A 15,734-nucleotide genomic window follows, 5' to 3' on the forward strand; every position below is an offset into this window, starting at 1 on the left:
ATAAAGGGAAAAAAATCTGCCAAATCGAGTCATCCATTTTTGAGTTTAACATACGTTATTGAGATTTACACGACTTTCTTGTGACCAAAGGGCTGGCCTATACTTCGGTCAAAGGATATGCATTGCCATCCAGCGTGGCAATGCAGCCAGCCTTTTGGGCACGATCCCAGCTGACAGCGATGCGGATGAATATTTTGATACTTAGTTTTAATATTTCCCTATAATAAGATCACTTTCTTGTATATATTTTTTATGTAACAATTTATTTTCAGTAGTTTATAACTCACTTGACTTATTGAATGCAAAGTTGGTCCCTTAATCTAAATACCTGTTATCAACGTATACATTTAATAAGTATACTTTGAACCTACTACAGTGAACATAACTTTATAATGACAAAGTCTAAAATATCTAAAAGTTTAAAACTTGTACAACAAGTAAAAATAAACCTAGTAAGTAAAGAATTTTCTGCTAAGCGAATTTTTAAAGCCACTTTCTCGGTAGTTATTTTAAACTGTAATGCTTTTATGTAAATATATACTTTTAGATTAAAAATATAAAGCCACGAAGTTCCAACAGACTTAGCTTTGAAAGTTTTAGATACAAGTAGTGATGGGAAAATGGGTTTAGAAGTATCCGCCGATATCCGCAAAGAAATTCCAGTATATACCAGTTATATTTGGTATTCAATATTTATCAGATTATAATGATAGCTCATCATTATGATAAATATTGCCTTAGAAATTAAAACATTTTTTTAGTAATTCAAGAATTATTATAATTTTCAATAGCGGCCATACTATACTACTTTTGGAATTTTTCATGTAGATAAAAACATGGCCCTTTTATCATTTTTTGATAGGTACCCTCTTATTATAGGCACAATACGTTAGTAAATATTATTGTAACTGAAATAGCATCGCTGAATATCAGACTAACTAATGAAATATCCGCATAGCTCAATATATAGTACATCACTAACTAAAGAAAGCATAAACATCATGTATGTTTTGGTTCCGCACAGGTAAACTAGGTCGAATAGGATTATGAATGAATAATAACTTAGTACAAACGAACTCGCTTGAAACTGTAAATATTTTAACTGGATAATCGTTGATCTCTTCCTTTTCTGTAATATGTATTTAGGTACTGTTTGTATGTTTTTCTGGTTGAGTGCAAAATCTCAGAAACTATATAGGGTCGAGTTGCATAAATTGGACCGGCTCGTAAATTGTACCACCTCAAAATCTACTAAACTGTAATGTTCAGTTTTAAATTGGTAACACTAAAAAGCAGTACTACCGAAATGATGCAAACGCTGCCATTTTGGATTCGATAACACAACAGAGTAAATTGTAGTAAACAGAAATTAATATGTTTTACGGTGTTCTAGTATTATTTTATGGGTGTTTACCTAAGGATTTCTTGTAGCAACGATATACACTGCAACTGTTATGTATGTTTTTGGAAAGTAGACATATTAATGACCTTTTTTGAGACTATTGTTTTATGTTTAACATTTCATGCTGGCTCACGTAAAAATAAAAGTTAGGGTTGCCTAATTTGTACCAGGTGTTGCCACACCCAGCACCTACCAATAAAATGTACCGGTAAAATTTACGTGTATGAAGTATTTACGTGTACTAGATTGAAATGTTTTCAGATATCTGGAGAAGATAAAAAGTATTATAAAAAAACACAAGATGACTTTAAAAGGCCTTAGATTGTTTATAAAATAAACCGAAAAATAAAAAATTCATTCCAAATACTTTTCCATGTTTTATTTTATTAACTACATAATAAACATTCAAATCTATTTGAATAATATTTTTCATAAACATGTTTGTGCTTTTAATTAATAAGAATCACTTTAATCTCATTTATAATATGAAGTACAATTTAGAGGATCAATGTTGCACCTTTTCATGTGTCTTTTCTGAACATCCTTGAAGCGTAAGAACTGGCCACCTTGTTTCCGTCTGCCGTTCTGGAGTTCAGAAAAGAAGATGCGTTTGGCCACCCTATCATCATCCATGCGTAGAACATGACCGCACCATCTGAGCTGTCGCCGCATCAGGTACGCTTCTATGCCGCAGACATTCGCGCGTCGTAGCACTTCGGTATTTCTAATCCGATCCGAACATTTGATTTTCAGAATGTCTCTTATGCACTTTAGATGAAATCGGTCCAGCGCCCGTATATGTTTCCGATAGAGGACCCATGTTTCAGCCGAGTATAAAAGATTTGGGAGGACTATGGCCTTGTAAACGGAGATTTTTGTCGAAAGCTTCAAATCATGTGTGTGTAAGACCTTGGCTCGTAATTTACCGAAAGCAGCTGATGCAGTGCCAATGCGATGGTTTATTTCGGTATCAAGGTCACACTTGGATGTTATTGTGCTGCCCAGATATTTGAAGGTATTCACTTGCTTCAGCTCAGTATCGCCAATGTTTACCTTGATAGGTTCTGTAGCTCCTTGAGAGTCGCTTGCCATTACCTCAGTTTTCTTAACACTGATTTTTAGACCGAAACGACAACAGACTTCCTGAAGGTTAGTCATCAGGTTCTGGAGCTCTTGTGCAGAGTTGGTAACAAAACACAGATCATCAGCGTACATGATCTCCGTTATAAGAGCATGAGATACTTTAGTATATGCTTTTAATCTGGCCAAGTTGAAAAGTCCCCCATCAGTCCTGAAACGTATTTTGATTCCAGCAGAAGTTTGTTTGAGTGCTTCACTGACAACGACAGAAAAGTAGAGAGCAAACAGTGTTGGCGCAAGCACACAACCTTGTTTGACCCCACAGGTGACAGGAAAGAACTCTGACTGGTCACCATTATAGGTAACACAGCAGGTCATCTCGTCGTGCAGAAGGCGAATCATTCTCCCAAACATCTCAGGACAACCTAATTTTGCCAGTAAAGTCCAGAGGGCTTCCCTCGGCACGCAGTCAAAAGCTTTTTCTAAGTCCACGAAGCACATACACAAAGGTTGGCCTTGTTCTCGGCTTTTTTCAAATCAAATCAAATCAAATCAAATCAAAACGTTTATTCGCGTTCGTGACGCACACACAAAAACGAATACATATAAAAGCTCACAAAAATAAAACAAAACAGGAATGAAAACGAAAAAAAAAAGAGAATGGGAAAAGGAAAATATGCGTCACGATCACGCGAAATGGCCCTCGCTCAGCATATGCAGCGACCCTATGCGAGACAGAGTTGCGGCGCTGGTTTTCAGCGATGGCCAACACTAACATGTGACGTCAATCGGTGTGTAACCTTAACTAAGTATATACATTAATATAAATATATTTTCCTGGAGTTGCCTGATGGAAAAGATGGCTTCGCCGGTGCCCCTGTTAGGTCGAAACCCAAACTGAGTTTCTGGCAATATGGCTTCGGAGACTGGTAAAAGCCGGTTGAGAAGAACTCTGGCAAATATCTTCCCAGGGACAGAGAGGAGCGATATACCCCGGTAGGAGTTGCAGTCGGAACGGTCTCCTTTGTTTTTATACAGTGTCTGTATACGGGATATTTTAAATTCAGGTGGTATTGTTTCCTCGTTCCAAATGCGATCAAAAATTTGCCAGATGTAAGTATGAAGTTGCTCCCCTCCGTATTTCAGCAGTTCTCCGGCGATGTTATCAACGCCAACTGCTTTTTTATTTTTCTGCTCTTTGATGGCTTGCACAACTTCAGCAAAAGTTAGTGGTTCAGCAAGCGACTCATTCGGCGGCAGAGGATGGATACGCCTTATATGCTCAAGATCTGCTGATCGATCTACATTGAGCAGGTGGTTAAAGTGCTCTGCCCAACGATCAAGTATATCCTGCTTAGCAGTGAGCTTTTGGGAACCATCTAGGGATCTTAACGGAGTGCAGTTTTTTATGGAAACGCCAATCAACTTACGCATTTCTTCATAGAAAGCGCCTAGTTGATGGGTATCTGCAAGCCACTGTATCTTTTTTGCCTTTTCAAGCCACCGTCCATCTTTCATCTTCCTCGTTAATTTCCTTAAGGAATCACCACTACTTCGGACTTCTTGACTGGATTTATGATTTCCTTCATTACGCTTTATGAGTACACGATGCTGTTTGAATGCTTCAGTTAGGACCCTATCATTCTGGTCAAACCAGTCCTCGTTGTTTCGTTTTTTGTATCCTATGGTTTCCGTAGCCACAGTGAGTACGGTGGATGAGATCTGTTTCCATTTTGATATTAAGTCACCTTGCTGGGCATCAAACACATCTAGCGCATCTGTTAGGCCTTTCTGGTATTTTTCTTGAAGATCTTTACAATCCAGTCGATCTAAGTTGAGAGATATTGGTTTAGCCCTGCAGGGTCTTCGTGGTTCACGAAGGCGGAGTCTCAACTTAGTTACCAAAAGCCTGTGGTCTGTCCAGCAGTGCGCGCCGCGCATAACGCGTGTGATATGCACCTGGGAGATGTCCCTTCGCGAATTTGTCGCGAAGCCTAAACAGAGTGTTTGTGATGGTGAGGTCGAATTGGGCACAGAGTGTGAGTACTAATTGTCCGTTACTATTCATATTGCCCACACCATTATTTCCAATCACGCCCGGCCACGACTCAGAATCTCTGCCAACCCTCGCGTTGAAATCGCCTAGCAGCAGTATTTGTTCGTTTGAACGTATGCTGGTAAGGCATTGGCAAAGTTCTTCATAAAACTGATCTTTGACACTGTCCTCGTTACTCATTGTTGGTGCGTATACGCTTATCACATTCAGGTAGTTGTCGTTTGGTAGGTGAAGGCGTAATGTGATAATGCGGTCCGAGATGTATTGTGGACATTCTGGCAGTTTTTTTACGATGGTGGATTTGATGGCAAACCCTACGCCAGCTAACCTTCGTTCACTTTGGGGTCTTCCTTTCCAGAAGAATGTATAACCACCGACGATTTCCTCGAGTTCGCCTTGCCTATATGGTACAATTAAGGAAACCGGATTCCTAAATTGTACTTTTTGAGACTTTTTTAAAAACGTGAATTTTCATATTTATTTTTTAAATTCCTCATTTTCTTTCAATACAAAATTATTGCTAATAGAACAACCTTTTTATTTATAGTAATATATTCCTTTAAAATTAAGTAGTTTTTGTGATAGCTTATGAAGTTTGTTAACTGGTACAATATAGGCAACTCTCCTATATGTAGGTTTGATGTAAAAAAATCGATCAGTTTTTTATCGTCTACATCAATACAATAAAGACAAAACGTTTTTGGTTTCTTTGTTTGTATCTTAGAGACTTCGAAATTACTGAATCGATTTGAAAAGGTCTTTCACTAATAGAAAGCTACAGTCTTTCCAAATAACGTAGAACACATATATTACATCCCGTAGTGATAAAATATAGAAAACGGCTAGTGGCATATTATTTTGGTTTTCATTTATTTAACAAAAATAGCTTTCCATTTACTTAAAATTATTCTCATGCAATAAAATTTCTATTTACATAAAGAAAATTTTCCAAAAAAAAAACTTATACTTGTACATACAGGATGTCCCTAAAGTCCCCCTGTGACGAATGAAGATAGATTACGTCAGCAGAGAATGGTAAAACCAAAAAAATACGACAAGGAAAACTGACTTATAAGCGATTGTTGTCACTTGCCCAAACTTCTACCTATATAGCCAATAATACCTATGTTGGAGGTATTTTTTTCACTATCATATGTATAAGTATTAGGACTTTTTGTCTGTGCCACTTAGACAAAATCATTGATCAGGTTTTAAATAAACTATTTTATCTGTTACTTGTCAGACTAGATACAAGTTACTATAAAAAAAAAATGCTATAGGTATCAACCAAACAGAAATCACACGAATAGGTGTTATAAAAGTGACTTGTACCTATGTGTTACTTTTTTACGTGCAAAACGTCTGAACCGATTTTGTTGAAACTTAGCATTACCTCATATAACTTATACATCATGATAACATATAGGCTACTTTATATCCATTTGCGGAAAGTAGTGCCCTAAGGGATATGAAATCATTAACAAAAACTAATTAGGTACAATTTTTTTTCAGCATAAAAAATGCCCATACGATAAAGTTACAAAATTATAGGTTCACCACATGTCCAAAATCACTCTTTCCTTACGGTGAAATACAACAATTTCTACACTTATAAAACTGTAAAAGACAATATAAAATTGCCTGAAGCACTGCCACTGTTTCTGTGTGGCACAAAGCAATGTTCCAGTTTGAAAACATATAAGTTCTGGTTTAATAGAAGTGTGATATCTTGGCTCTGTCTTTGAAAATATGATTTTTGTTTTTTGATTTACTTGTACCTTCGAAAGGAAACACGGGGTTATTTAACTTTCGCCCTTTCATTGTTGCCATTTAGCGTAATATGATCCGGCAAAAGATTTATCAAAAAATATGCAATCCTTATATTATCAATCAGAAAGTAAGTAATTTATCCTTTCCCAAGAACCTACAAAATATGTCCTTCCACTCTAATTTATTTATTCCTTATGTACAAAAATGGCATTGGCGGACTTAATGCCACAATTCAAGTATTCTCTACCAGTCAACCTTCGGGTTAAAGGGTCCAACAATCATTTGAATTTATCGGAAGCAGACAAACAAATGCGTTGAATGACTTTGTTTTACAAAAGAATACCTAATACTTAATTCATGTTTTTGCAAATAAATTATAAAAGGTAGGTATTTAAAATGAACTACCAAACATTATTTGTATTTCTAAGTTTCAGCATGGCAACGTCATTTTCGTTTTTAAGGTAAGTAAATTCGCCTGGTTATAAACTACATACAACGGCTATATTTCAGCCAATGTCAAATGACATCACACTACAAATGGCACGCACTGCGACATAAGAATAATATTTGTAAAAGTCTCTGGTTAATTTAGTAATGGCCGAGTACACTTGGGCACAAAATTGATAGTCTTTGTTAACCGATTTCGATAATAGAGGTTCGCAGTTTTACCTGTGTGATTCCCAACTAATTTTGTTGCGGTTTTAAGTAAGGTATTATATTATTGAAGGTGATTTTTTGGAAAAATAGTTTTATTGCTATATTGCTTTGATGTAATTATTTTGAAAGGATATTTTCAATGAGACTTTTATAAATAACCTTTATAAAATTTATAAATGAGACCTTTGAAAATGACCTTTATAAATGTGTACTTAATTTTAAAATAACAAATATCTATAGAAATGAATAACTTTTCATCTACCGAAATCGTATTAAAGTTTAAGTAGGTACTGAATAGTTTTTTCAACTAGAATGAAGCGATGGTTTCTTTATTAAATAAGATTAAGTCTACCTTTGTTTTTATTTTCAAAAAATTTAATGGTGGCGTTATAACCTTTTATAAAAACAAAACAACTATTTTCTCCCTAAAAAAACTTACTAAACCAACCGAAATATTCCGAAACAATTTTGTACGCGATGATCCGTATGCTTCGCATTTATTAATCAAATTATGCCTTCACTGTTCGTGTTATTTTCCATAACATTTGCCGTTCGCAACATACGTAAGTCATACCTAGATAATTATAGCAATGTGTACTAAAATACTTTTACTAATTAATTAGAGACAGCCGCATTTTTCCATATTTAGACACGTTAGATACAGTATTATAATCTGCACAGTCTTTTACCAAACTAACTTATGGTCTGCTTCCAGTCTAACCAAATGATGCAGTGCACAAATGTTCTACATCGAGCGACTGCCTATTTGACCTCCTTAATTCTCTTACCTGGGAAAGCCGATACTTCTTGGTAAGACTGGTTGTCAGGTTGTCAGTTTTCTAAGTACCAAAGATGTTTAAGTGACAGCCGTGACCCAAAATACACATGCTTTCCATTCGCGGAGGAACTCGTCATGGTAAGATAGTACCTAACCTATCCACGGACCGGCCGCGCTACGCGTTGCTTAACCTTGCTGAACCTCGACCCGTGCGATTATTAAGTACTTAGCCACGAGCCCACCTTTAATACCGTATACCGTAATACCTGTCATAAATCCCTTAACGTTTACCATTCGTACTTCCAAAACTATCAATTCTAGCGAGGAAAATTATATAAATTAAATCCCCCAAGGCATTAGAGAGGTGAAAGCGCCTCAGTAGGGTTGTGAATTGTAGCCTAAAGCAATATTTATATTTCACATCTCTAGGGCGTCTCGAATAGCTAAAATAATAAATGATTTACGAGTACGAGTTTTTTGTACTGTTTGAAACGTTATGTTTGTATTTTTCTTAAATAATATAAAGAGGTAATGAATGTGTATTTGTGTGCCTATGAAATTCATAAAAAATGTGTCTTTTTTATGAATTTCATAGGCTATATTAAACCCAGATAAAGACAGTAAATATAATGGGACTTGAAAGAAGCCACTGGAAGCAGCAACACATATATTTTATACTTTTTTTCTTTATTTTATTTTCGCAAATAAAAAGTAGGAATCAACGCTATGATTGTAATAAAAGCAAAAAACATTACTAGATACTAACATAAATTACCGTCATACTGTTAATTATAGTGCTCATCAAATAGTTATCACACAATAATAGGTCACAAAAATAATAATAAAAGAATAGGATCACAATAAAAACAAAACAATAAACTTTTATCGCACAAATATAAAAACTGTTTGGTATAAAACTTTCGGTGTCAAAACAAAAATACGTAGATTCCTGAGAGAATAACTTATCACTTTGACGTGTTTATAAAGAATTTTTCGTAATAAATCATAGAAATTATCTTTTTATAAAACAAACATACAGCAATACGCATTCTTACATTCATAGACAGATACATACATCCAAATTCTTACAAACAAACAAATTTTAACATATTACCTATAGTCTCAAACATTAAATACTTAGTTTTAAAATACTAATAAAACTGTTTTTAGTGCACGTTAAAACTAAAATAGGCTTCTGTTACAAACCCAAACATAGCTATGATAGGTATAATGTTCCATCATGAAGTTCCAGTCTATATCTTCCGGCTCCATCATCAGAACAGTTTGACAGTGCCATACTATTGTATAGTCATCAGAACTATATACCTGCACCTGCCAATTTTCATGCAGCTACAATTCTTGGCAGACGGTTAAATTATTTACCTAAGATCAGGTCAGGTCAGCGTGCCAAGAATTATTATCTAACTCTCAAAATAACTCGAAGCCTAAAAGCAAACAATATAAATATAGTACACCAAACACATTGTATTATCAATCAAGTCTGCTTCGAAACTTTATCAGTGAACAGTTTTGGAACGACAGTCAATCAATCAAGGTTAAACAATTTGCTGAGTCAACATAACCGAAGTGTTACGACACCGTGTATTCACTTTACTCGGTTATTTTTAGAACGGTACCATAGTAGCGCATTTTCAGCTCGGTTTTCCACGCGCCATCGCTCGGGTCGTACGGGAAAAACTAAGCATATACGCGTGACAAAGACCGTAGTGTGGAAATGCTTTTGGAGTCGGCAGCTTGCAGACTATCGGTCTCCATCTATTTATTGGCTGACGACATATCTTTTTTACGTGATATTAGGTCCATATAAATTATGTCAAAATTCAATGTATAATCACAAAATAACGAATAGATCGGTTATTAAAATCCGCAGTAAACTACCAGCCAACTATAAGCCGAATTGTGGCTGACAGATTATTTTAAGATACCTGACATATAGACTATAGTTCGGCCATTCAGAGAATGCGTTCCTGACACGTCGCGATTGAACTGACGACGTAACTTTGCAATGGCGTTGCAGTTACGATAAAAATATTTTTGCTGGTTGTTTACCGTTTTAACAATTGAGGAGCATTAAAACAACATTATTATATCAATAATCAATGAATGTTATTACGTCGTCAGTTCAATCGCGACGTGTCAGGAACGCATTCTCTGAATGGCCGAACTTTTATAGGTAGAGTGACAGCTAGTTTACTTTGAAAACTAAAAATTCTGATTACTCTCGATCTTTGTAATGCGCGCACACAATTCTCCATACTGACTAAGAGTTTGCAGCATGTGGGGTCTTATGGTAACATAATAACACAATGGTTTTATCGGTAAGTACATCATCATCGTTGATAGGTAGAAAATGAGATAAGGTTGCGTGTTTTCGGCAATAATCTACTCTTTGTGCTATTGATGTTCGAAATAAATCTTCTCTGGAGTGCAGGGTAAAGATGTTTTTGTGTTTTTTTTTTTTTGCAATTTTTGATTCCATATCAGTTTTAACATGATGATTTATCATCTTTTTAACTCTGATCATTGCCATATCATTCAGTATTTGTTATAGAACTAAATTGATACAAAAAAACCCTTGATAAGTTTTACTCAGTAAACTTCGTTTCTCTATATCAATCTATCTGGAAATAAATACAGAATTTCCAATACGATATCATCAAGTAGTATTTACAATTCATTTAAAATAAGCCACCCAATATCACCATGGAGCTCTCCAAGGAACAAACTAGTGCATTCAAGAACATTCTCTCATATTTCTAGCATCAAGTGCCAGTATCCCCATTCCATATCAAAATGAAAGCATTGTCCTCAACACATCATATTCAACCTCATGTTACAACTATAGAGTTCAGTTTTCACTGCCACTGTTATGCAGTTACGCCATTTTAAAATTGGAAACCTTTTTGCTATTACAATTTGTATTGTCACATCGAACGGAGATCTTTTGCAGTCGGCACGCAAGATTGGACTTTATGCGTTTGTGATTAAGTGTCGTCTTGCATGGCTGGATGGATTGAGGAACAGTTCTGATAGGTTTGAGCAGCAATTGCATACCTTGTCAGTTGTCATAATAGTAAGTCTAACGTGGATAGTATGAATGTGGCTGACACGTGAAATAACTTCATCCACCATTATTTTAAAATTATTATTTCGATGAGACTTTAGTGATAGGTTCCAATAAAATTACGATTCTCGAATCTCATGGATATTGATTTTCAATCAATGTCATCAATTAATTGAAAACATTTTCAAAACATTCTCATAGAGGGGAGAGACTACGGGTCATTTTTGGAGGTCGGTTTGACAGTAAATAATATAAATAGATTACTTCACAATGTTTTCCTTTGCTACTTATTAATGTCCTCCAATATGCATAACACTGTTCCATAATTATTCATACGTAACACTGCAACCCAAACGATCCCTCAGAGCAATATAATACGCTATCGAACGGTATCATACACTGCAAATGCACTACTATTACAATTTCACGCATCGACTGGCATGCTAGGGTTGTCAATCTGTAGTCACGCTGGGGAAAGGTTGGCTCAAATATTGGTCCCAACATTATCCAAAATGGTATTCAATGAGCCTCAGATGGCATGTCAGGCCGTGTATTTTGGTAATCTTTAAGAGCCGTTACAGGTACTTAAAAGCCAGGAAGTCTGACAGACAAGGTTAAAGGTTTGTCAAGTCAAGTCAAGTCAAGGTTTACAAAGACAAGTTTTTATGGAACCTCAATATATGCATATTTCCAAAGAGCGGCTATCATAGAGAAGAACTAGCAAGAAAATAAACTCGCCAATACCAACTAGGCAGTAGGCTGAGTTCAGATAATAATATTTTATTCGCTTATTTAATGGCACTGATACTCAGCTTCACTCACTTAGACAGATGACCTAATAAGTTCGGAAAAAGCAGGCCATGATGTGTATACCCACAAGTAAATCCCCCGCACCAATTCTGGTGCCAACCTCGGCAGTTGACTGTCATATCAGTTTACAAAGATATCCACCCTTGCGATTGTTTCAAACATTGGTTCCAATATTGGCGCCAAACGAGACGGGGTTACTCGTTTATTTTTTAATGGACAACGTCATGTTAGCGTCAGATAACTAGATCAGCGCTCGGTTCGTGAATGGTAAGTGACGGGATAAAGGGATATACATATAATCTGTTATAAATATACATCTACATATGTACCAATAATGTTTAACAAATAAAGTAAAGGATAATCAGATCAAATTAAGAATATGTACTATTAAAATTGCAAACACCTGTCAAAGTGTTTTTTTTTACTGTTGAATTTGAAATGAAATCTCTTCAAGATATTATCATCACTTTTGATTCGAAGGAACCCTTTATGATACCAATCCAATTCATCAGATTTGTGTAAATAGCTTTCCAATGCAATTATAATATATATTTGACTGATTTGACAAATATCATTATTAGTTAGTAATTAATTCATCCTAACAATATTATTAAGCTTTTTTTCATTCGATAAAATTATTAATTTTGTTTCATTCAATAAACTATTCAAATGCCGTTGACAGTCATTTTGACGTTGCGGTAACAACTAAGTAAAACTGATCAAGTTTTAAGTTGCGATGTAAAATTAATGTTCTATGAAATTGTAAATCATGTTGTGTCGGATATCGATGTCGGTTTTATTCTACGAACCCGAACTGGTAACTAAATACTTCAGTTTTTGAAACAAACTTAAACGTAGACATACCTAATTATCTTTTAAAACGATACAGAAAAAATAACACACTTTAAGGACAAACTAAAAACACATATTGTTAATCGAACTCAGTGCATCGCAGTTGATAGCAATGCAATCACAATGTAATAGAACGAGTAATACATTCAATAGACTATCTTGCCCAAGGAGGAAGGAAAGATAGCGGAGATGGCATAAGGAAGGTAGGCCAGGCTCCTTCATGTAGATCACAGTAACTTTCGGCAACCGTCATCAAAACGACAAGTTACTAGACAGAGTATAGAGGCGTTCGGGTTCCTTGTCAAATAAGGAACAATCTGTCAAAGATGGGTCTTGATTGATTGCTGATTTTATTCTGAAAATGTGGGTCGGTTCTAAAGTCTAGTAACGTTCCTCGTCTCCTGAACACCCTCACTTTGGCGCGGTACTTTCTTAGGAGATATTGCGTTATGACATCTCCGCTAGTCATTTTGTTCTCCATGTTCTTGCCGAAGTTGGTCGTGATTGCAACTTCGATAGTTTAGTATATAGTCTTGAACAGTTAGACGGGTAAACTTGGCTCTATGTATGTATTTGTGTAGTACCCGCATATGTTCCCTGTTCAGTATGTTGAGATAACTGGTGGTAGATTATAATAGGATGGTGAGTTTATGGTGAATGGTGCTTTGTTGTATTCAATACCGTTATATATTGTTGACGATGATGATGCCCCTCTATATGTTTCGTCGACGGCGAAATGCATTATTGTCATTATAAAGAGTAAAAAATATTATATGGGAACAGAGTTACAATTGTGCTTTAAATGAGCTGCCATAATCTGCACATTTTAATCCTTTCTCGTAACTGGTTCTCACACCTTATGCCTTCTGATAACTGCTTTTAAAGAATGAACAAATGACAGAATTGTCTAACGACTTAACATGCTTAACCATATCAACGGAGTGCAAGAATAACGAGTTTGTTTTCGCCGTTTTGACACACGTGACTGGTACAAAATATTCCTACATACAAACAAATGAGAAATTACATAACACATACCACCTTTGAACATCAAACACACTTGAAATGGACCACACAAGAATTTTGATTGTCCTCACTTCAAAAACCCTTGTCCCCATCAAATCTTTGACCGGTCCCTTCACACGATACTGGGTACATGATATGTTGATTAAATATTCACGTCAATAAGATTACTATCGGTTCAACGGTCCGTAACAATCATAATACGTTTAGGAGCCAAGTGTCAATCGGGCCTATTGTTTTGGGGTCCCAATGAACTGTGATTGACCGGTCCCTCGTCGTTATTTCTTCCCTTAGGTTGCTTTATAAGGTCGTGTGTAAATTATTTTGAGCATTTCGGGGTTGTATTTTTAGGATTTCGAAGTATCCTGCAGTTTATTAATTATTGGATTCAAGATTTTTATTGTATTTTCAAAGGTAAATGCCATTTCAGACCTATTTATGTTCCAAAATATTCGTATTTGCAGTCTATTTTTCATGATAAATAATAACAATTTAAATGCTTGTCCTAGTCTTTTATTCTTACTTTACCACAATATGACTCATAGAAAATAAAATATTCTAAGCAGACATTTTCAGTTCTCCCAAAATCGTCACCACTTATACTTGGCGGCCTTGCCAACTCCATATAAACGGTACCTTCAAATTTATTCATAGCAGTAATAGTTTTTGACACCCCAGCGGCCGTGTCCCATGTTTTTGGCATGTCGTCTTGGCAAGAGGTTACACTGGGTGGCTGCTATCTGTGCCAGATGTCGTGGAATGAAATGTAGGCTTCTATGCATTGTGAACCAGGTTAACTGAAGTCAGAATAGTGTAAAGGTTGTACTATCGAACGTTATCTGCCTAACTTTTTCGAACTTTGGGACTGGCTTACAGTGTGATCAAATGAAGCTCAACTCAGTTATCCGAGTAACACGATTCCTCTTAGTACTTAGTTTAATTTGAATCCAGATAGTTCAACGACTGCCAAACATGTGCATTTGATAGCCGGGTCATTTTAAATGACATTCGAAGCACGGATTAACTCGTTATGACATCCGTGGTCAGTGGTCACCCATTGACCTATTGACCTGTTATCTTGCCAGGATCTCACGATATTTATCACTATTATTACATAACACAATTGTATGTATGTGTTGTCTCTTTTTATATACTTAAGTGTTGACAAAAATACTCGAAATAAACAGAAGCTTACATATTTGCACTTCAAAATAAATATTGCTAAGCTCTCGAAATTTTAAAACATCTGGCAGCTCTTGTCATTCTACTGCTCTTGTTGTCTAAGGCTTAGCGCAAACTCGGACACTAACATGGCGTATGAATTTTGTATAAATTCAACAAATTCGCGGTGACCTACAAGTTATAACACCTCATTTCATGTAGATTGTGGGTTCAAAAACGAATAAACTATGTAAGTAATAATATAATACTTATGACTTTTTAAGTCATGGATCTTGCTATCATTCGTGTTTCAGATTATAAAAACTGGAATCGACAGTTCGATGTGATTTTTGTTTCTTTGCATTTTTGCACTACACATCTAGGAGTCAGAAATTGTTGTGTCAGTAAGTTTTAGTGTCTATGTATGCACAGCGCCTAATGGTCTGACAGGTCAGGCCGCGACTGACAGTGTCTGGTCTTTCTGACGCCTTTTTATTCGATGCTGTCAAAAATGGTTGCTGCCGTGTTTTAAAATGAAAAACTTTTACTTACCTCTGTTTTTGTTTAAAATTGTTTTGTGGGTGAAAGTTTTTGATAGAAAATCTAGTTTGGTTCCTAGTAGAATTTGAAGCTTATGTTTTTTTTTTATGCTGAAAGTAGGTATGCCTTGGAATAGATGAGATTGTGAAGTTCAGTAGAAGGTAAAAATAATTTAAACGTTGACAAGAAACGCATTTGTCAAAAATTGAGTCGAAGCTACATTTTTTGTGCCTTTGTAGGGCCAAGTGAATCGAAGAGCCTTACACATTATTTCAAAGAATATAACAACTTCTAAGTATACTTTATTCACACAAAACTTATTCATATTACAAAAAATAGTGCCAAATTCAATAAAATACAATATTTTTTACCTAAGCGTAAAACTTCTTAATCTGCAATACAGCAATTATATTAACAATGACAAAAGACAGGCAACTCAGTAACGTGCGAACACTGATCGGGCTTATTCTCATCATGGTGTAACGAAGTGGACGATGCTCGAATAGGAGTAGGAGTCTCT

The 15,734-nt window shown here is 35.7% G+C and overlaps 1 pseudogene; it reads right to left on the reverse strand.

The window, feature by feature from the left end:
* Nucleotides 1–1,876: 1,876 nt before the first annotated feature.
* On the reverse strand, nucleotides 1,877–5,936 carry LOC124636032 (annotated as a pseudogene).
* Between the last annotated feature and the right edge of the window lie 9,798 nt (nucleotides 5,937–15,734).

Source organism: Helicoverpa zea, chromosome 13 (assembly GCF_022581195.2).
Source record: "Helicoverpa zea isolate HzStark_Cry1AcR chromosome 13, ilHelZeax1.1, whole genome shotgun sequence".
Lineage (NCBI taxonomy): Eukaryota > Metazoa > Arthropoda > Insecta > Lepidoptera > Noctuidae > Helicoverpa > Helicoverpa zea.